Below are 23,154 nucleotides of genomic sequence, written 5' to 3'. Positions count from 1 at the left end.
GGAGTTATTGAAATAAGTTTTTTTTTTTAAATATATATAAAATTATACCAACATTTTTAACATATATATATATATATATATATATATATATATATATATACATCAACATATATATGTTAAACATTTTGGTATAATATATATATATATATGTTAAAAATGTTGGTATAATTTTAGGAGAAAACCAAAGGGTGTGCAACTTTCCTATCTATGTAAGAAATAATGGACAGTTGAAATTAGGTTGCTAAGTCAGTTGGTGTAACGCTATTGGATTTTGAATATTGTGATCATGCACTTTGTTGACGGTCCCTAACTGGTTGCATTGACTTTGAGCGGGCTGCCTACAAGGTTGCCTTGTGATTATGAAGCTCGGGTCGGACTCGGGAAAATAAGACCTGTGCAATGTTGTATACATGTTTTCCTTCATAAAGAGCCTAAACGGAGGTATATAGCTCAAATCGTTCCCGAGCAATAGAAGTTTGAAGTTCCTGAATGTCTGGCCAATATCGAATCTCAAACCAACTTTACCGCAGTAATCCACCTCACTTGTAAAAACTAGAACCAAAACACAAATAGATACACCCTGTATACTTGCCTATTCTATAAGAGAGTCAGTATAGCAAGAACACTTGTTTTGGAGTAGGTGGGGTTGCATACTGCAGCGTCATACACCCAGGCGCTGCAAGTACGTGTCAACAATTTCACCTGCAGAGACTTGCAGTGATAATTGAGATTCTTCCAACTGAACTCAGGTAGCAAATGCAATAGAAAGAAATTCCACACATTGTGTATATGTTGTTCAAGTTCAAATGCTTGAATCCAAAGGTATCTCATATATCTATAACGGTAATGGACTCGTGCCATTAAGACGTGTTAATCAATCTATTACATGAAGCACTTGTCCTCAGTCTTCCTGTTTTTAACATTTCATTTAGAGACACGACATGACACATTTGTAAACTGCTAGAAATAATATGACGTTCACTGTATAATTTTACTGACTTCAAACGACTCTTGAATAGTATCGTTTTGCGTGTCCCGTAAACAATAATTAATAACTCAGATCACTTGAAAGACCTTGACGCAGCTAACGTCCCGCTGAGTCTCTTACACCTGAAGGTAAAGCCTACGTTTGACAGTTGTGAAAACACTTCTTAAAATTGAGTTTTACGAATTTTCCTCTTACCTCAATTTGAGAACTTGTCACCCCACAAGCATCTGCACGGAAAAGTTGATATTGTATTTCTGGTAGATGCGCTATAAGGCCTAGTCCTTTGGGTATTACCAGGTATTCCCTCGAAGAAGAAGTGTATGTAGAGCAGGAAGGTGTTTGCTCAAGCCACTCCCTTGTCGTTAGGATACTTCCTTATTTCTGTGGTATTACAATATATTGTGTTTTGTGCAAGTAATAGCTATGTTATAAACTACGTTTGTGAATATATATATTTTTTATTATTATTATGGTTCAAAACGTTTATATTCTCTATATGCCTACACACTATAGTGTCTTAGAGTGGGCATGCATAAACTATTCAAAACGTATAGTATAGTGGAATAAAGTGTGTGTCCAATGTGTTTGTATGGTGTTGAAATACTAGATACATTTACCACACGTTACCACGTCTTCTGTCTGTTCTGCCTACTCTGGTTAGGTTGAATGTTTTAGGAGGCAGAGTTTTTGTATTGCAATCCACCCTTGGGTCGCCTAATAACTAATAAAGAACACTAGAGGGCGCCATAGTTCTGTTTCTCAGACACACAGCTGGGTCCTACACAGGGCCTGCTCTTGCCTTTTGGGGCCACTAAGACGTATTTACATTGTAGTCATTTAGCAGATGCTCTTATCCAGAGTGACTTACAGGAGTAATTAGGGTTAAGTGCCTTGCTCAAGGGCTTATTAAGAGATTTTTCACCTAGTCGGCTCAGGGATTCTAACCAGCAACCTTTCGGTTAATGGCCCAACGCTAGGCTACCTGCCCCTAGGCTACCTGCCCCTAGGCTACCCTGCCACTAGGCTACCCTGCCACTAGGCTACCTGCCCCTAGGCTACCCTGCCGCCCCTAGGCTACCTGCCCCTAGGCTACCTGCCCCTAGGCTACCCTGCCACTAGGCTACCTGCCCCTAGGCTACCCTGCCACTAGGCTACCTGCCCCTAGGCTACCCTGCCACTAGGCTACTCTGCCACTAGGCTACCCTGCCACTAGGCTACCTGCCCCTAGGCTACCCTGCTACCCTGATATCTGAGTGAGAACGACTAACAAAATCAAACCATTTTCACACATTTCATTGCAATTCTGCTAATATTTTTTAAATGAATTATCCAGCTAATTTCCTTAAAATTCTACCCATTTCGCCATGACTTATGCCATGTTAATGTGTTCTGAGTGAGAGTGACTAACAACATTACTGGGGGCCCCCTGGAGGGCATGTGCCCTGCATGACCGGTCGGTATTGGACCATGATAGCTGACTCATTTACCAATCTAAAAATGGTTAGCGGACCTGGCTAATTGAGTGGCTGGTCAGTGACTGACATAACAAGAGAAACATGTTTCTGATACACAACCACATGTTTTACTTTCACCTGTTGTATTCTACTATTCGAACTCTCAACGGGAGGGTGAGACCCCCGACTGGGGCCCAGCCCTGTTCCTACACCCTGTGGACTTAAAACCTCCCCGGTTGGTTGGGGTGTTGCTCATTGTAGAGAATGTAGAAGAAACAGCATATACAGAGGGGGTACATGAGGTTTGAAGGAACAGCATATACAGAGGGGGGACATGACGTTTAGAAGGAACAGCATATACAGAGGGGGGACATGACGTTTAGAAGGAACAGCATATACAGAGGGGGTACATGAGGTGTTGAAGGAACAGCATATACAGAGGGGGGACATGACGTTTAGAAGGAACAGCATATACAGAGGGGGGACATGACGTTTAGAAGGAACAGCATATACAGAGGGGGGACATGACGTTTAGAAGGAACAGCATATACAGAGGGGGTACATGAGGTGTTGAAGGAACAGCATATACAGAGGGGGGACATGACGTTTAGAAGGAACAGCATATACAGAGGGGGGCCATGACGTTTAGAAGGAACAGCATATACAGAGGGGGGACATGACATTTAGAAGGAACAGCATATACAGAGGGGGTACATGAGGTGTTGAAGGAACAGCATATACAGAGGGGGGCCATGACGTTTAGAAGGAACAGCATATACAGAGGGGGGACATGAGGTGTTGAAGGAACAGCATATACAGAGGGGGTACATGAGGTTTAGAAGGAACAGCATACACAGAGGGTGGACATGAGGTGTTGAAGGAACAGCATATACAGAGGGGGGACATGAGGTGTTGAAGGAACAGCATATACAGAGGGGGGACATGACGTTTAGAAGGAACAGCATATACAGAGGGGGGCCATGACGTTTAGAAGGAACAGCATATACAGAGGGGGGACATGACATTTAGAAGGAACAGCATATACAGAGGGGGTACATGAGGTTTAGAAGGAACAGCATATACAGAGGGGGTACATGATGTTTAGAAGGAACAGCATATACAGAGGGTGGACATGAGGTGTTGAAGGAACAGCATATACAGAGGGGGGACATGAGGTGTTGAAGGAACAGCATATACAGAGGGGGGACATGAGGTGTTGAAGGAACAGCATATACAGAGGGGAAAACATCTCAACACAACATGCCGACCTGGTTCGGGGCATCATTTTCAAGTTACTCCACCTCACTCAGCCATCCAAACTCTCCCATACCAGTCACTCCACTCCAGCCAGTATGTTAGGGAGTTCAGAATAGCTGTGAGTGTGTGAATTCTAGACTAGAGAGAGTGGGCTATGTGGTTGGCATATCTGTGGTTGTATACTAGCCATACCACTCCAGTCCAGCTAGTAGGCTGCCAGGGAAGGGACATGGCATAACTATGGTTGTGTACTAGACAGTGACAGCTGCTATGGGGGTTCACGTCTGGGGCAGGAGCGGGCATGAACAAGCCTCAACCTCCCACCACCCAACCTGAGCCAACAACACTACACCAACACTCCCACGCACTGACTATATCAACAACACAGTACCACAGTGTCAAAGGCTGGCAGGCATCCACAACAGGTGCCACACCACAAACACACACACACACGATAGTCTGACTGGGGCTGTGCCAATGGCAGTATATCTAGCTACTGTATCTGGGCACAGAGGTGGCATGGGTTGCCATATCCCTTAAAATGATCTACCAACTATCCCTTTAAATGATCTACCAACTATCTCTTTAAATTATCTACCAACTATCCCTTTAAATGATCTACCAACTATCTCTTTAAATGATCTACAAACTAATCCCTTTAAATGATCTACCAACTATCTCTTTAAATGATCTACCAACTATCCCTTTAAATGATCTACCAACTATCTCTTTAAATGATCTACCAACTATCCCTTTAAATGATCTACCAACTATCTCTTTACATGATCTACCAACTATCTCTTTAAATGATCTACCAACTATCCCTTTAAATGATCTACCAACTATCTCTTTAAATGATCTACCAACTATCTCTTTAAATGATCTACCAACTATCTCTTTAAATGATCTACCAACTATCTCTTTAAATTATCTACCAACTATCTCTTTAAATGATCTACCATCTATCTCTTTAAATGATCTACCAACTATCTCTTTAAATGATCTACCAACTATCCCTTTAAATGATCTACCAACTATCTCTTTAAAAGATCTACCAACTATCTCTTTAAATGATCTACCAACTATCCCTTTAAATGATCTACCAACTATCTCTTTAAATGATCTACCAACTAATCCCTTTAAATGATCTACCAACTATCTCTTTAAATGATCTACCAACTATCCCTTTAAATGATCTACCAACTATCTCTTTAAATGATCTACCAACTATCCCTTTAAATGATCTACCAACTATCTCTTTAAATGATCTACCAACTATCTCTTTAAATGATCTACCAACTATCCCTTTAAATGATCTACCAACTATCTCTTTAAATGATCTACCAACTATCTCTTTAAATGATCTACCAACTATCTCTTTAAATGATCTACCAACTATCTCTTTAAATGATCTACCAACTATCTCTTTAAATGATCTACCAACTATCTCTTTAAATGATCTACCAACTATCCCCTTCTGAATCCAAGATGGTGTAACAGTCAGGTGTCCTTATCTATTTTCTTCGTATATATTTCATATATTTTTGTAAAATATTTTTTTTTACCTCAACTTCAACATACTCTCCTGCAACCCACCTCACCCAATGTGGTATGGATCTGCTATTTTCTTTACTTTAGAACCGGAACTCCCAAGCCAAGCTAGCCAGCTAACTAGCTACTAGCTAGTAGTCAGCTAGCCACTGCTAGCGGTCATCAGCTTACCTTTTGCCCGGACAACTCCTGCCAGTCTGCACAGCGCGAATTCAACCCAGAGCTTACCGGACTCTTTTTCCCCACTTCTCTGGACTCCTACCGCAAGCTCTGAACCTCTTCACCTGGATCATCGCAGGTAGCTAGCTGCTATCTGAGTGGCTACTCCTGGCTAATGTCTCTGTCCAGAAGCAAGCACCAATTAGCCTGGAGGTAGCCTATGCTAGGCCCATCTCCCAGCTAGCTAGCTGCTATCCGAATGGCTACTCCTGGCTAACGTCTCTGTCCAGAAGCAAGCACCAATTAGCCTGGAGGTAGCCTATGCTAGGCCCATCTCCCAGCTGGCTAGCTGCTATCCAAGTGGCTTCTCCTGGCTAACGTCTCTGTCCTGAAGCAAGCACCAATTAGCCTGGAGCTAGCCTATGCTAGGCCCATCTCCCAGCTAGCTGAAGAGGTTCATCAGCCACTCCTTGGGCTACAATACCTATTTTGCCAATTGGCCTGGACCCCTTTTACTGCCGATACGGAGCCCCGCCGATCCTTCATGACTGGTGTGCCAACGTAACCGCCCGAGCTACAACAGACTCTTCAGTCACGACATCCCACTAAGGCCCTTCTGCTAGCCGCTAGCTATCTGAATCGCCATGTCTCCAACCCGCCTAGCTACTCACTGGACGCTATGATCATTCGGCTACGCATGCCTCTCCCTAAAGTAAATATGGCTTGTCCATTGCTGTTTTGGTTAGTGATTATTGTCTTATTTCACTGTAGAGCCTCCAGCCCTGCAAAATATGCCTTAGCTAACCCTTTTGTTCCACCTCCCACACATGCGGTGACCTCACCTGGTTTAAATGGAGTCTCTAGAGACAATACCTCTCTCATCGTCACACAATGCCTAGGTTTACCTCCACTGTATTCACATCCTACCATACCCTGTCTGTACATTAACCCTTGAATCTATTCTACCGCCCCCAGAAACCTGCTCCTTTTACTCTCTGTTCCGAACGTACTAGACAACCAGTTCGTATAGCATTGTGCCGTACCCTTATCCTACTTCTCCTCTGTTCCTCTGGTGATGTAGAGGTTAATCCAGGCCCTGCAGTGTCTACCTCCACTCCCATCCCCCAGACTCTCTCATTTGTTGACTTCTGCAACCGTAAAAGCCTTGGTTTCATGCATGTTAACATTAGAAGCCTCCTCCCAAAGTTTGTTTTATTCACTGCTTTAGCACACTCTGCCAACCGAATGTCCCATCCGTGTCTGAATCTTGGCTTAGGAAGCCCACCAAAAACCCTGAAATTTCCATCCCTAACTATAACATTTTCCGACTAGATAGAACTGGCAAAGGAGCGGAGATGCAATCTACTGCAGAGATAGCCTGCAGAGTTCTGTCTTACTATCCAGGTCTGTACCCAAACAATTTGAGCTTCTACTTTTAAAAATGAACCTTTCTAGAAACCAGTCTTTCACCGTTGCCGCTTGCTATAGACCACCCTCTGCCCCCAGCTGTGCCCTGGATATGTGTATTGATTGCGCCCCAACTATCGTCAGAGCTCATACTGTTAGGTGACCTAAACTGGGACATGCTTAACCGTCCGTCCTACAATCTAAGATAGGTGAACCTCAATCTCACACAAATTATCAATGAACGATCAGCGATCACTGCCTCATTTTTATTTTATTTATTTATTTAAGGGATGGATCAGCTTAATATTGCGGAAAGATTGTTGCTTCCATCAATTTAATATTCTGCCTCATTTCCAATCCCCCATATATTTTTAACACCATCCAGTCCCATCCTTCATCTCCATTCAACCCCTCCCATCTATCTCTCAACATCATCCACTTTGGATTTATTTTTGCCATATATTTTTCAACTGTGCTGTGATGCTTCACAAAAGTACTGAACCTTTCTGTTCTTATAGTTTCTACAGATTGTAAATTAAAAATAAACATTTTTGCTGAAATAATTATTATATTATTGATTGATTGACTATGCCTTTTTAAATCACGCAGTAGTGCTATCTGCACAGTTAGCTCCAGGAAAATGTTGTTCTTCATCCATTCCTGGACCTGTGACCAAAAACGAGCTACATATGGACAGTATCAAAATAAATGATCTAATGACTCTGCCTCCTCACAGCAGAATCTGCAGAGCTGGGAAAATTGTATCCCCCATATATATAACATTCTGTTGGTTGCACCTTCTACTTGCCTCTTCCATTTTTGTGGTAATGCTGCAATTAATTGGTTGTAATTTTGGGTAGAGCAGACATTTTCATATGTCTGTGTTAGGTGCATGTGTGACATAACTCCACTAGTCCTATTTAAGACATCATTCACTAAAATTATACCTTTTTTTTAAATTTCTTCGAGAAATGCAATTTGTTTTTTTTTTATCAATTGTTATATTTGAGTTTAACCACAATATTTGTTGTATTATGTGTTCTGTCTTTTCAGGATTAAACTTAAATTTCAACCAACTTTCTAAGGCTTGTTTACAAAATAACGATATTTTGGAGATTATTTCTTTTTCAAACAACCGAAAGTGAGCAGTTGTAATCTGAATAAAGAGAAAAGGGCCATTCTCGAACACGGGGTGAGACATTCCTACCAGTTTACTGGAGAACCCTTTTGGATTTAAGTATAACATTTGTATGACTGATGCCTTTAGTGAGAGGTCTAATGCTTTAATATTTAATCATTTCTGCCCTCCAAATTCATATTCGTTATATAAATAGGCCCTTTTAACTTTGTCTGGCTTGCCATTCCAAATAAAATGGAATATTTTTTGTTCATATCATTTAAAAAGCAGGTCACTAGGTGTAGGCAAAACCATAAGCAAATAGGTCAACCGTCATATGACTAAAGATCACTGCCTCATTGTCTGCGTCCGTAATGGGTCTTCGGTCAAACGACCACCCCTCATCACTGTCAAACGCTCCCTAAAACACTTCAGCGAGCCGGCCTTTCTAATCGACCTGACGCGGGAATCCTGGAAGGATATCGACCTCACCCCATCAGTAAAGTATGCCTGGTTATTCTTTAAAAAGTGCTTTCCTCTCCATCTTAAATAAGCATGCCCGTTCAATAAATGCAGAACCAGGAACAGAAATTGCCCTTGGTTCACTCCAGAACTAACTGCACTTGATCAGCACAAAAACATTCTGTGGCGTACTGCATTAGCATCGAACAGCTCCCGTGATATGCAACTTTTCAGGTAAGTTAGGAAACCAGTATACACAGGCAGTTTGGAAAGCAAAGGCGAGGTTTTTCAAACAGAAATTTGCCTCCTGTAGCACAAACTCCAAAAAGTTCTGGGACACTGTAAACTCCATGGAGAATAAGAGCACCTCCTCCCAGCTGGGCACTGCACTGAGACTAGGAAGCACTGTCACCACCCCTATTACTAGACTGTTCAAACTCTTGTTCGTATCGTCTGAGATAGCCAAAGATTGAAAAGCTGCCGAGGTCATCCCCCTCTTCAAAGGGGGAGACACTCTAGACCCAAACTGTTACAGACCTATATCCATCCTGCCCTGCCCTGCCCTGCCTCTAGACTCAAATTGTTACAGACCTATATCTATCCTGCCCTGCCTCTAGACCCAAACTGTTACAGACCTATATCCATCCTGCCCTGCCCTGCCCTGCCTCTAGACCCAAACGGTTACAGAGCTATATCCATCCTGCCCTCCCCTGCCCTGCCTCTAGACCCAAACTGTTACAGACCTATATCCATCCTGCCCTGCCCTGCCTCTAGACCCAAACTGTTACATACCTATATCCATCCTGCCCTGCCCTGCCCTGCCCTGCCCTGCCCTGCCCTGCCCTGCCCTGCCATGCCCTGCCCTGCCCTGCCTCTAGACTCAAATTGTTACAGACCTATATCTATCCGATTTTAAGTACCTTGGCATCATACTTGATTCCAACCTCTCTTTTAAAAAGCATGTGAAAAGGTAATTCAAATAACCAAATTCAACCTAGCTCATTTCCGATTTATACGAAATTGTTTGACTACAGAGGTAGCAAAACTGTACTTCAAATCTATGATACTCCCCCACTTAACATACTGCTTGACTAGTTGGGCCCAAGCTTGCTGTACAACATTAAAACCTATTCAGTCTGTCTACAAACAGGCTCTCAAAGTGCTTGATAGGAAGCCCAATAGCCATCATCATTGTCACATCCTTAGAAAGCATGAGCTCTTGAGTTGGGAAAATCTTGTGCAATACACCGACGCATGTCTTGTATTCAAGATCCTCAATGGCCTGGCTCCCCATCCACTCAATATTTTTGTTAAACAGAAAACCCAGACATATGGCAGCAGATCCACAAGGTCTGCCATGAGAGGTGACTGTATAGTTCCCCTAAGGAAAAGCACCTTTAGTAAATCTGCATTCTCTGTGAGAGCTTCCCATGTCTGGAATACACTGCCATCAGACACACATAACTGCACCACATATCACACTTTCACAAAATGCTTGAAGACATGGCTAAAGGTCAATCAGATTTGTGAACATGGTCCCTAGCTGTGTGTTGCCACTCTCCATGTTGTCTGTTGTCTGTAGCTTGTGAGGTGTGGAAACACTTTGTTGCTTTTATGAATTTTGTCTTGCTGCTTTTTGTTTTATGCTGCTCTGTCTGTATGCTACGTCTTGCTTGTCCTATGTTGCTATGTCTTGCTTGTTCTGTTGCTATTGTCTATATTGTAATTGTTTTTAACAACCTGCCCAGGGACTGCGGTTGAAAATTAGCCGGTTGGCTTAAACCGGCACTTTTACTGAAATGTTGATTAATGTGCACTGTTCCTTTAAATATAAAAATAAACTCAACTCAACCTATATCCATCCTGCCCTGCCCTGCCCTGCCCTGCCCTGCCCTGCCCTGCCCTGCCCTGCCCTGCCCTGCCCTGCCCTGCCCTGCCCTGCCTCTAGACCCAAACGGTTACAGACCTATATCCATCCTGCCCTCCCCTGCCCTGCCTCTAGACCCAAACTGTTACAGACCCATATCCATCCTGCCCTGCCTTTCTAAAGTCTTTGAAAGCCATGTGAACAAACAGATCACCAACCATTTTGAATCCCACCGTACCTTCTCCGCTATGCAATCTGGTTTCAGAGCTGGTCATGGGTGCACTTCAGCCACGCTCAAGGTCCTAAACGATATCATAACCGCCATCGATAAGAGACAACAGCCTTGGTTTCTCAAATGACTGCCTCGCCTGGTTCACCAACTACTTCTCAGACAGTTCAGTGTGTCAAATCGGAGGGCCTATTGTCCGGACCACTTGCAGTCTCTATGGGGGTGCCACAGGGTTCAATTCTCGGGCCGACTCTTTTCTCTGTATACATCAATGATGTCGATCTTGCTGCTGGTGATTCTCTGATCCACCTCTACGCAGACGACACCATTCTGTATACTTCTGGACCTTCTTTGGACACTGTGTTAACTAACCACCAGACAAGCTTCAATGCCATACAACTCTCTTTCCGTGGCCTCCAACTGCTCTTAAATGCAAGTAAAACTAAGTGCATGCTCTTCAACCGATCGCTGCCCGCACCTGCCTGCCCATCCAGCATCACTACTCTGGACAGTTCTGACTTGTAAAGTTGTAAAGGAGAACTTGTTCTCAACTGGCCTACCTGGTTAAATAAAGGTGTTCTCAACTGGCCTACCTGGTTAAATAAAGTGGGGGAAAAAATGTGGGTCTCTACCAACTCTCCCTTTCTATTCTCTACCAACTCTCCCTTTCTATTCTCTACCAATTCTCCCTTTCTATTCTCTACCAACTCTCCCTTTCTATTCTCTACCAACTCTCCCTTTCTATTCTCTACCAACTCTCCCTTTCTATTCTCTACCAAATCTCCCTTTCTATTCTCTACCAACTCTCCCTTTCTATTCTCTACCAACTCTCCCTTTCTATTCTCTACCAACTCTCCCTTTCTATTCTCTACCAACTCTCCCTTTCTATTCTCTACCAACTCTCCCTTTCTATTCTCTACCAACTTTCCCTTTCTATTCTCTACCAACTCTCCCTTTCTATTCTCTACCAACTTTCCCTTTCTATTCTCTACCAACTCTCACTTTCTATTCTCTACCAACTCTCCCTTTCTATTCTCTACCAACTCTCCCTTTCTATTCTCTACCAACTCTCCCTTTCTATTCTCTACCAACTCTCCCTTTCTATTCTCTACCAACTCTCCCTTTCTATTCTCTACCAACTTCCCTTTCTAGTCTCTACCAACTCTCCCTTTCTATTCTCTACCAACTCTCCCCTTTCTATTCTCTACCAACTCTCCCTTTCTATTCTCTACCAACTTTCCCTTTCTATTCTCTACCAACTCTCACTTTCTATTCTCTACCAACTCTCCCTTTCTATTCTCTACCAACTCTCCCTTTCTATTCTCTACCAACTCTCCCTTTCTATTCTCTACCAACTCTCCCTTTCTATTCTCTACCAACTCTCCCTTTCTATTCTCTACCAACTATCCCTTTAAATAATCTACCAACTATCTCTTTAAATGGTCTACCAACTATCCCTTTAAATAATCTACCAACTATCTCTTTAAATGATCTACCAACTATTCCTTTCTTTTCTCTACCAACTATCCCTTTAAATGAATTACCTACTATCCCTTTAAATTATCTACCAACTATCTCATTAAATGATCTACCAACTATCCCTTTCAATTCTCTACCAACTATCCATTTAAATGGTCTACCAACTATCCCTTTAATTGATCTACCTACTATCCCTTTAAATGATCTACCAACTATCCCTTTAAATAATCTACCAACTATCCCATTAAATGGTCTACAAACTATAAAGGATCTACCAACTATCCCTTTAAATGATCTACCAAGTATCCCTGTAAATGATCTACCAACTATCCCTTTCTATTCTCTACCAACGATACATTTAAATGATCTACCTACTATCCCTTTAAATGATCTACCTACTATCCCTTTAAATGATCTACCTACTATCCCTTTAAATGATCTACCAAGTATCCCTGTAAATGATCTACCAACTATCCCTTTCTATTCTCTACCAACTATACATTTAAATGATCTACCTACTATCCCTTTAAATGATCTACCAACTATCCCTTTAAATGATCTACCTACTATCCCTATAAATGATCTACCAACTATCCCTTTAAATGATCTACCAACTATCCCTTTAAATGATCTACCAACTATCCCTTTAAATGATCTACCAAGTATCCCTGTAAATGATCTACCAACTATCCCTTTAAATGATCTACCAAGTATCCCTGTAAATGATCTACCAACTATCCCTTTCAATTATTTTTAAAAGGATAATAGTAGCCAATAGCTGAGTAATTATGAGACTTGGAAACTGTGGCAAGGCAAGAATGGCATAAAGGAAAAGGATGATGATCTCTGAGGTCAGTGTTGCATTTTGTCCAGCAGGGGGCATGATAATACTAATACATTGAGAGAAGGAACGCTGCTGCGCTCACAGGGATCACAATATTTGCCTCATACTTTTTTCCAGAATAGGCTACACAAGAAATGTATGTTTTTTAAAATTCTTACTGTTATTCAAGGTCAGATGATATAGTCATTCCTACCTCACTGGAAGATGTGGTATGGTGTGCTACAAGGTCTCACGAGTGGCGCAGTGGTCTAAAGCATTGCATCTCAGTGCACGTAACTACGGTACCTGGTTTGAATCCAGGCCGTGATTGGGAGTCAAATAGGGCGGCACACAATTGGCCTAGTGTCGTCCGGGATAGGCCATAATTTTAAATAAGAATTTGTTCTTAACTGACTTGCCGAGTTAAATCCAGATTGCGTAAGTAAATGGTCCCTTCATACACCTCTCTGTAAGGTAAGATAATGACAGTAGGTTGAATATATTAACACTGTTGCTAAACACTGGAATTTCTTCCTAGGTAGTTATTTTTAGCAACTCCTCTTTTACGAGTGATGACACCCTCTCCTTAATACCACAGACCCCACCTTCAGGGAAACTCCCAGAAGGCTTTGTGTGTAAAGGGGACAACATGGAATGCTGTGATCTAACAGCTCCAATAGAAAGTTTCCTTCTCAATTCACAGGGCTTTATTGACTTGATTTATTGGGAAACATTTTAAAAGCTAGTGAAAAAGATAATAACCAAAAGTGAAATTAACAATAAAAGATTAACAGTAAACATTATACTCACTAAACGTTTCAAAAGAATAGAGACAATTCCAATTATTATATTATGACTATATACAGTGTTACGACGATGTGATTTCACCCAATAGATATGTGAGATTATCTGAGGGAAATATGTGTCTCTAATATGGTCATACATTTGGCAGGAGGTTAGGAAGTGCAGCTCAGTTTCCACCTCATTTTGTGGGCAGTGAGCACATAGCCTGTCTTCTCTTGAGAGCTGCCTTCAACGGTCTTTCTCTATAGCAAGGCTATGGTCACTGAATCTACATAGTCAAAACTTTCCTTAATTTTGGGTCAGTTACAGTGGTCAAGTATTCTGCCACTCGGTTTAGGGCCAATAGCATTCTAGTTCACTCTGTTTTTTGGTTAATTCTTTCCAATGTGTCAAGCAATTATACTTTTATTTTTTCATGATTTGGTTGGGTGTAATTGTGTTGCTGTCCTGGGGCTCTGCGTGGTCTGTTTGTGTTTGTGAACAGAGCCCCAGGACCAGCTTGCTTAGGGGACTCTACTCCAGGTTCATCTCTCTGTAGGGTGTGTTTGTGTTTGTGAACAGAGCCCCAGGACCAGCTTGCTTAGGGGACTCTTCTCCAGGTTCATCTCTCTGTAGGGGTGTGTTTGTGAACAGAGCCCCAGGACCAGCTTGCTTAGGGGACTCTTCTCCAGGTTCATCTCTCTGTAGGGTGTGTTTGTGAACAGAGCCCCAGGACCAGCTTGCTTAGGGGACTCTTCTCCAGGTTCATCTCTCTGTAGGGTGTGTTTGTGAACAGAGCCCCAGGACCAGCTTGCTTAGGGGACTCTTCTCCAGGTTCATCTCTCTGTAGGGTGTGTTTGTGAACAGAGCCCCAGGACCAGCTTGCTTAGGGGACTCTTCTCCAGGTTCATCTCTCTGTAGGGTGTGTTTGTGTTTGTGAACAGAGCCCCAGGACCAGCTTGCTTAGGGGACTCTACTCCAGGTTCATCTCTCTGTAGGGTGTGTTTTGTGTTTGTGAACAGAGCCCCAGGACCAGCTTGCTTAGGGGACTCTTCTCCAGGTTCATCTCTCTGTAGGGTGTGTTTGTGAACAGAGCCCCAGGACCAGCTTGCTTAGGGGACTCTTCTCCAGGTTCATCTCTCTGTAGGGTGTGTTTGTGAACAGAGCCCCAGGACCAGCTTGCTTAGGGGACTCTTCTCCAGGTTCATCTCTCTGTAGGGTGTGTTTGTGAACAGAGCCCCAGGACCAGCTTGCTTAGGGGACTCTTCTCCAGGTTCATCTCTCTGTAGGGTGTGTTTGTGAACAGAGCCCCAGGACCAGCTTGCTTAGGGGACTCTTCTCCAGGTTCATCTCTCTGTAGGGTGTGTTTGTGTTTGTGAACAGAGCCCCAGGACCAGCTTGCTTAGGGGACTCTTCTCCAGGTTCATCTCTCTGTAGGGTGTGTTTGTGTTTGTGAACAGAGCCCCAGGACCAGCTTGCTTAGGGGACTCTTCTCTAGGTTCATCTCTCTGTAGGGTGTGTTTGTGAACAGAGCCCCAGGACCAGGTTGCTTAGGGGACTCTTCTCCAGGTTCATCTCTCTGTAGGGTCTGTTTGTGAACAGAGCCCCAGGACCAGCTTGCTTAGGGGACTCTTCTCCAGGTTCATCTCTCTGTAGGGTCTGTTTGTGAACAGAGCCCCAGGACCAGCTTGCTTAGGGGACTCTTCTCTAGGTTCATCTCTCTGTAGGGTGTGTTTGTGAACAGAGCCCCAGGACCAGCTTGCTTAGGGGACTCTTCTCCAGGTTCATCTCTCTGTAGGGTGTGTTTGTGAACAGATCCCCAGGACCAGCTTGCTTAGGGGACTCTTCTCCAGGTTCATCTCTCTGTAGGGTGTGTTTGTGAACAGAGCCCCAGGACCAGCTTGCTTAGGGGACTCTTCTCCAGGTTCATCTCTCTGTAGGGTGTGTTTGTGAACAGAGCCCCAGGACCAGCTTGCTTAGGGGACTCTTCTCCAGGTTCATCTCTCTGTAGGGTGTGTTTGTGAACAGAGCCCCAGGACCAGCTTGCTTAGGGGACTCTTCTCCAGGTTCATCTCTCTGTAGGGTATGTTTGTGAACAGAGCCCCAGGACCAGCTTGATTAGGGGACTCTTCTCCAGGTTCATCTCTCTGTAGGGTGTGTTTGTGAACAGAGCCCCAGGACCAGCTTGCTTAGGGGACTCTTCTCCAGGTTCATCTCTCTGTAGGGTGTGTTTGTGAACAGAGCCCCAGGACCAGGTTGCTTAGGGGACTCTTCTCCAGGTTCATCTCTCTGTAGGGTGTGTTTGTGGAACAGAGCCCCAGGACCAGCTTGCTTAGGGGACTCTTCTCCAGGTTCATCTCTCTGTAGGGTGTGTTTGTGAACAGAGCCCCAGGACCAGCTTGCTTAGGGGACTCTTCTCCAGGTTCATCTCTCTGTAGGGTGTGTTTGTGAACAGAGCCCCAGGACCAGCTTACTTAGGGGACTCTTCTCTAGGTTCATCTCTCTGTAGGTGTGTTTGTGAACAGAGCCCCAGGACCAGCTTGCTTAGGGGACTCTTCTCCAGGTTCATCTCTCTGTAGGGTGTGTTTGTGAACAGAGCCCCAGGACCAGCTTGCTTAGGGGACTCTTCTCCAGGTTCATCTCTCTGTAGGGTGTGTTTGTGAACAGAGCCCCAGGACCAGCTTGCTTAGGGACTCTTCTCCAGGTTCATCTCTCTGTAGGGTGTGTTTGTGAACATAGCCCCAGGACCAGCTTGCTTAGGGGACTCTTCTCCAGGTTCATCTTACTCTGTAGGGGGTGTGTTTGTGAACAGAGCCCCAGGGACCACTTGCTTAGGGGACTCTTCCAGGTTCATCTCCTGTAGGGTGGTGTTTGGTGAACAGAGCACATGAACAGCTTGCTTAGGGGGAACTCTTCTCCCAGGTTCCATCTCTCTGTAGGGTGTGTTTGTGACAGAGCCCCAGGACCAGCTTGCTTAGGGGACTCTTCTCCAGGTTCATCTCTCTGTAGGGTGTGTTTGTGAACAGAGCCCCAGGACCAGCTGCTTTAGGGGACTCTTCTCCAGGTTCATCTCTCTGTAGGGTGTGTTTGTGAATCAGAGCCCAGGACCAGCTTGCTTAGGGGACTCTTCTCCAGGTTCATCATCTCTGTAGGGTGTGTTGGTGAACAGAGGCCCAGGACCAGCTTGCTTAGGGTGACTCTTCTCCAGGTTCATCTCTCTGTAGGGTGTGTTTTGTGAACAGAGCCCAGGACCAGCTGCTTATAGGGTACTCTTCTCCAGGTTCATCTCTCGTAGGGTGTGTTTCTTTTCTGAACAGAGCCCGCGGACCATCTTGCTTAGGTACTCTTCTCCAGGTTCATCTCTCGTAGGGTGTGTTTTGCTGAACAGAGCCCCAGGACCAGCTTTGCTTAGGGGACTCTTCATCCAGGTTCATCTCTCTGTAGGGTGTGTTTCTGACAGAGCCCCGGACCAGCTTGCTTAGGGGACTTCTTCTCCAGGTTCATCTCTCTGTAGGGTGTGTTTTGAACAGAGCCCCAGGACAGCTGCTTAGGGACTCTTCTCCAGGTTCATCTCTCTGTAGGGTGTGTTTCTGAACAAGCCCCAGGACCCCTTAACTTCTACCCCTCCTCCTCTCTTCTCCAACCGTTCATCTCTCCTGTAAGGTCTGTTTCTGTAACCCCTGTTTCCCTCCAACCCCTCTCTCTACCCCTCCTAACCCCTCCTCTACCCCTCCTAACCCCCTCTCTCTACCTCCTAACCCCTCCCTACCCCTCCTAACCCTCTCTCTCTACCCCTCCTAACCCGACCAACAGTCCCCCTCTCTACCCCTCCTAACCCGACCACAAGTCCCCCTCTCTCTACCCTCCTAACCGACCACAGTCCCCCTCTCTCTCTACCCCTCCTAACCGGACCACAGTCCCCCTCTCTCTACCCCTCCTAACCGGACCCACAGTCCCCCTCTCTCTACCCCTCCTAACCGGACCACAGTCCCCCTCTCTCTACCCCTCCTAACCCGACCACAGTACCCCTCTCTCTCTACCCCTCCTAACCGGACTACAGTCCCCCTCTCTCTCTACCCCTCCTAACCCGACTACAGTCCCCCCCTCTCTCTCTACCCTCCTAACCTGACCACAGTCCCTCTCTTCTCTACCCCTCCTAACCCGACCACAGTCCCCCTCTCTCTCTACCCCTCCTAACCCGACCACAGTCCTCTCTCTCTCTACCCCTCCTAACCTGACTACAGTCCCTCTCTCTCTAACCCCTCCAACCTGACTACAGTCCCCCTCTCTTCTCTACCGACCTCCTAACCTGACCACAGTCCCCTCTCTCTTCTACCCTCTAACCCGACCACAGTCCCTCCTCTCCTACTACCCCTCCTACCTGACTACAAGTCCCCTCTCTCTCTACCCCTCCCTAACACCACACAGTCCCCCTCTCTCTCTACCCCTCCCTACCTGACTACAGTCCCCTCTCTCTCTACCCTCCTAACCCGACCACAGTCCACCCTCTCTCTCTCTACCCCTACCTAACCCGACCACAGTCCCTCTCTCTCTCTAGCCTCCATAACCCGACCACAGTCCCCCTCTCTTCTCTACCCCTCCTAACCCGACCCAGTCCCCCTCTCTCTACCCCTCCTAACCCGACCACAGTCCCCCTCTCTCTACCCTCCTAACCCGACCACAGTCCCCCTCTCTCTACCCCTCCTAACCCGACCCACAGTCCCCCTCTCTCTCTCTACCCCTCCTAACCCGACCACAGTCCCCTCTCTCTCTCTCTACCCTCCTAACCCGACCACAGTCCCCCTCTCTCCTCTACCCCTCCTAACCCGACCACAGTCCCCTTCTCTCTCTACCCCTCCTAACCGGACTACAGTCCCCCTCTCTCTCTACCCCTCCTAACCGGACTACAGTCCCCCTCTCTCTACCCCTCCTAACCCGACCACAGTCCCCCTCTCTCTCTACCCCTCCTAACCCGACCACAGTCCCCCTCTCTATCTCTACCCCTCCTAACCGGACCACAGTCCCCCTCTCTCTCTACCCCTCCTAACCGACCACAGTCCCCCTCTCTCTCTACCCCTCCTAACCCGACCACAGTCCCCCTCTCTCTCTACCCCTCCTAACCCGACCACAGTCCCCCTCTCTCTCTACCCCTCCTAACCGGACTACAGTCCCCCTCTCTCTACCCCTCCTAACCCGACCACAGTCCCCCTCTCTCTCTACCCCTCCTAACCGGACTACAGTCCCCCTCTCTCTCTACCCCTCCTAACCTGACCACAGTCCCCCTCTCTCTCTACCCCTCCTAACCGGACTACAGTCCCCCTCTCTCTCTACCCCTCCTAACCGGACTACAGTCCCCCTCTCTCTCTACCCCTCCTAACCCGACCACAGTCCCCCTCTCTCTCTACCCCTCCTAACCGGACTACAGTCCCCCTCTCTCTACCCCTCCTAACCCGACCACAGTCCCCCTCTCTCTACCCCTCCTAACCGGACTACAGTCCCCCTCTCTCTACCCCTCCTAACTGGACCACAGTCCCTCTCTCTCTACCCCTCCTAACCCGACCGAACACAGTCCCCCTCTCTCTCTACCCCTCCTAACCCGACCACAGTCCCCCTCTCTCTCTACCCCTCCTAACCCGACCACAGTCCCCCTCTCTCTATACCCCTCCTAACCGGACCACAGTCCCCCTCTCTCTCTACCCCTCCTAACCGGACCACAGTCCCCCTCTCTCTACCCCTCCTAACCCGACCACAGTCCCCCTCTCTCTCTACCCCTCCTAACCCGAACACAGTCCCCCTCTCTCTCTACCCCTCCTAACCGGACCACAGTCCCCCTCTCTCTCTACCCCTCCTAACCGGACCACAGTCCCCCTCTCTCTCTACCCCTCCTAACCGGACCACAGTCCCCCTCTCTCTACCCTTCCTAACCCGACCACAGTCCCCTCTCTCTCTACCCCTCCTAACCCGAACACAGTCCCCCTCTCTCTCTACCCCTCCTAACCGGACCACAGTCCCCCTCTCTCTCTACCCCTCCTAACCCGACCACAGTCCCCCTCTCTCTCTACCCCTCCTAACCGGACCACAGTCCCCCTCTCTCTCTACCCCTGCTAACCCGACCACAGTCCCCCTCTCTCTCTACCCCTCCTAACCCGAACACAGTCCCCTCTCTCTCTACCCCTCCTAACCGGACCACAGTCCCCCTCTCTCTCTACCCCTCCTAACCCGACCACAGTCCCCCTCTCTCTCTACCCCTCCTAACCGGACCACAGTCCCCCTCTCTCTCTACCCCTGCTAACCCGACCACAGTCCCCCCTCTCTCTACCCCTCCTAACCGGACCACAGTCCCCCTCTCTCTCTACCCCTCCTAACCGGACCACAGTCCCCCTCTCTCTTACCCCTCCTAACCCGACCACAGTCCCCCTCTCTCTACCCCTCCTAACCCAACCACTATCCCCTCTCTCTACACCAACCCCACCCTCCTAACCCGACCACTATCTCTCTGTCTCCACCAACCCTACCCCTCCTAACCCGACCACTATCCCCTCTCTCTACACCAACCCTACCCCTCCTAACCCGACCACTATCTCTCTGTCTCCACCAACCCTACCCCTCCTAACCCAACCACTATCCCCTCTCTCTACACCAACCCTACCCCTCCTAACCCAACCACTATCTCTCTGTCTCCACCAACCCTACCCCTCCTAACCCAACCACTATCCCCTCTCTCTACACCAACCCTACCCCTCCTAACCCGACCACTATCTCTCTGTCTCCACCAACCCTACCCCTCCTAACCCAACCACTATCCCCTCTCTCTACACCAACCCTACCCCTCCTAACCCAACCACTATCTCTCTGTCTCCACCAACCCTACCCCTCCTAACCCAACCACTATCCCCTCTCTCTACACCAACCCTACCCCTCCTAACCCAACCACTATCCCCCATCTCTTCTTAATGATGGCTAAAATATTTGCCTTTCCCTTAATGGTCACTGAGACGACAGAGAGAGTCCTCTTTATTCTCCGATGTTGATCATTATGACATCATTGGTCTGCTATTCCATAATGGTTGTGACCTCTGACCTGTGGCATAGATAGGACACCTGCAGTACTGAAGGAAAGGCCATGAGACTGTGAGCAACCGACTGCAAACGAGGAGACTGCTGACAGTGGGAACTCCCGTGGGTCCTATGATGTGGAGAGGAGGGGAGGTGTGTGTGTGTGTGTGTGTGTGTGTGTGTGTGTGACAGATTGTGTAAATGGTCAGAGTTAATCCCATTTTAACACACCACACACACACTAAGGTGTGAAGTGGCCAGCACGGTGAGTGGATTATAGACCTGTCTTGCATTACAATAGAGGTGAGAAGTAGTATGGGGGGGGAGAGGGGTTAAAATGCACAAGTACACTCCCCCCCATACATTCACTAAGGGTCATTATGTAGGTCACATTGTTAGGATAATACACCATTAAGATTGTCAAAGAGAAGGTCCCACAGTAAATGCAGCTGGACGTCAAGTACAGGTTAGACCAGACAATGACACCTGGCCACGCATCCCAAATGGCACCCTGTTCTCTGTTTAGTGCACTGCTTTTTGACCAGAGGGTCCACTACGTAGGGAATAGGGCACCATTTGGGACCTGGTGATAAGAGGTGTCGGATTTGATTTGATTTGAGAAGGCTCTGATGATAAAGAAAGAGCTTTCTGAGTGTCACACTGACCCTCGAATGGTTCCTCGAATGGTTCCTCGAATGGTTCCTCTAATGGTTCCTCTAATGGTTCCTCGAATGGTTCCTCTAATGGTTCCTCTAATGGTTCCTCTAATGGTTCCTCTGTCGGTTCCATTGGTTCCTCGAATGGTTCCTCGAATGGTTCCTCGAATGGTTCCTCGAATGGTTCCTCGAATGGTTCCTCGAATGGTTCCTCTAATGGTTCCTCGAATGGTTCCTCGAATGGTTCCTCGAATGGTTCCTCGAATGGTTCCTCGAATGGTTCCTCGAATGGTTCCTCGAATGGTTCCTCGAATGGTTCCTCTAATGGTTCCTCGAATGGTTCCTCGAATGGTTCCTCGAATGGTTCCTCGAATGGTTCCTCGAATGGTTCCTCGAATGGTTCCTCTAATGGTTCCTCGAATGGTTCCTCGAATGGTTCCTCGAATGGTTCCTCGAATGGTTCCTCTAATGGGGAATAGGGCTCTAGTCAACAGTAGTGTTCTATATAGGGAATAGGGCACTGGTCTAAAGTAGTGCACTATATAGGGAATAGGGCTCTGGTCTAAAGTAGTTGCACTATATAGGGAATAGGGCTCTGGTCTAAAGTAGTGCACTATATAGGGAATAGGGCTCTGGTCTAAAGTAGTGCACTATATAGGGAATAGGGCTCTGGTCTAATGTAGTGCACTATATAGGGAATAGGGCTCTGGTCTAAAGTAGTGCACTATATAGGGAATAGGGCTCTGGTCTAAAGTAGTGTTCTATATAGGGAATAGGGCTCTGGTTTAAAATAGTGTTCTATATAGGGAATAGGGCCCTGGTCTAAAGTAGTGCACTATATAGGGAATACGGTCCTGGTCTAAAGTAGTGCACTATATAGGGAATAGGGCTCTGGTCTAATGTAGTGCACTATATAGGGAATGGGCTCTGGACTAAAGTAGTGCACTATATAGGGAATAGGGCTCTGGTCTAAAGTAGTGTTCTATATAGGGAATAGGGCTCTGGTCTAATGTAGTGCACTATATAGGGAATAGGGTGTTATTTGGGACACGGTCTGCCGTCTCTGCCTAAATGAAGCATTCCTGGGATACTATTCCAGGTCAGTCAGAATTCCTGGGATGACGTTCCGGGTTGGTATTCTTGGTTGTCCTGGAACACAAAGGGCAACGTTGGCATGGCTGGCACGCTCGCTTGGACGGAGGGAAGGTTTATAGGGGCACCAGCTGTTATGGGGCATCAGCTGGTCGTAAGAACATCACTGAGGTCAAGCCTGGCAGTGGTCTGTCTGTATGTGTGTGTGTGTGTGTGTGTGTGTCTGTGTGTGTGTGTCTCTGTGTGTGTGTGTCTGTGTGTGTGTCTCTGTGTGTGTGTGTGTGTGTGTGTCTGCGTGTATCTGTGTGTGCGTGTATCTGTGTGTGTGTGTGTCTGTGTGTGTGTGTGTGTGTGTCTCTGCGTGTGTGTGTCTCTGCGTATGTGTGTCTCTGTGTGTGTGTCTGTGTGTGTGTGTGTGTGTGTGTGTGTGTGTCTCTGTGTGTCTCTGTGTGTGTGTGTGTGTGTGTGTGTGTGTCTGTGTGTGTGTCTCTGTGTGTGTGTCTCTGTGTGTGTGTTTGTGTGTGTGTGTGTGTGTGTCTCTGTGTGTGTGCAGATGGTGGCATACACATAACTTGGGAGGCCTAACCGTCAAGGGAATTTAACCAGGTGGGTGTGGATCAAATATCTCTCTGGGACACCGTGTTGATACACAATAGATTAGACCGAAGCCCTGTAGGAACGATGCTCTTATTCCACTCTGGTAAATGTATAGGAGAGAGTGTGAGCATGTTAGGGAGTGTTAGCATGAAATAAATCAAATCACCAGCACCATAT

General features: G+C 46.6%; 1 protein-coding gene across 2 annotated transcripts in view; it reads right to left on the bottom strand.

Annotated features, from left to right (window-relative positions):
• Positions 1-1,316, bottom strand: part of ptk2bb (protein tyrosine kinase 2 beta, b) — a 57,814-nt gene extending 56,498 nt beyond the window's left edge. The window contains exon 1 of one of the 2 annotated variants that reach the window (XM_031800338.1): positions 1,184-1,316. The gene's annotated coding sequence lies outside the window, so the exon portion shown is untranslated. The remainder of the gene's footprint in view (positions 1-1,183) is intronic. The other variant, XM_031800337.1, reaches the window with a different exon arrangement.
• Between the last annotated feature and the right edge of the window lie 21,838 nt (positions 1,317-23,154).

This window comes from Oncorhynchus kisutch, linkage group LG21 (assembly GCF_002021735.2).
Source record: "Oncorhynchus kisutch isolate 150728-3 linkage group LG21, Okis_V2, whole genome shotgun sequence".
Lineage (NCBI taxonomy): Eukaryota > Metazoa > Chordata > Actinopteri > Salmoniformes > Salmonidae > Oncorhynchus > Oncorhynchus kisutch.
This window is presented reverse-complemented; position numbering and strand designations above follow the sequence as displayed.